A 591-nucleotide genomic window follows, 5' to 3' on the forward strand; every position below is an offset into this window, starting at 1 on the left:
TATATATATATATATATATATATATATATATATAGAGAGAGAGAGAGAGAGAGAGAGAGAGAGAGAGAGAGACAGACAGACAGACAGACAGACAGACAGACAGACAGACAGTGATGAACAATTACAAAGTAACATATACATTCTGATACCTGTATTTTAATTTACAAGACCACACAACTGTTTGTATACATAGTACTCTCTCTCACACACGCACGCACCACACACACACACACATATATATATATATATATACGTATGTACGTATGCATATGTGTGTCTATATATATAAAAAAACAAGCATGTATATAAATGCATATGCACACACACACACATATATATATATAAATATATGTATGGATGTATATGCATGTGTGCGTGTGGGTGTGTGCACGTGTGTGTGTGTGTGTGTGTTTCTGTGTGCGTTCATACGCATGTGTTGTGTTCGCCATTTTGTGGCCATTCCCTCTGCCTGGTACAGCTGTCGTAATGTTTGATGTCGGTAACGCATTACTACATCCGGTCACGTGAGACGTCAAATGAACTCTAATAAAACGATAAAGCATTGATAACACACCTGCATCATGGATATTT

Source organism: Octopus bimaculoides, chromosome 25 (assembly GCF_001194135.2).
Source record: "Octopus bimaculoides isolate UCB-OBI-ISO-001 chromosome 25, ASM119413v2, whole genome shotgun sequence".
Lineage (NCBI taxonomy): Eukaryota > Metazoa > Mollusca > Cephalopoda > Octopoda > Octopodidae > Octopus > Octopus bimaculoides.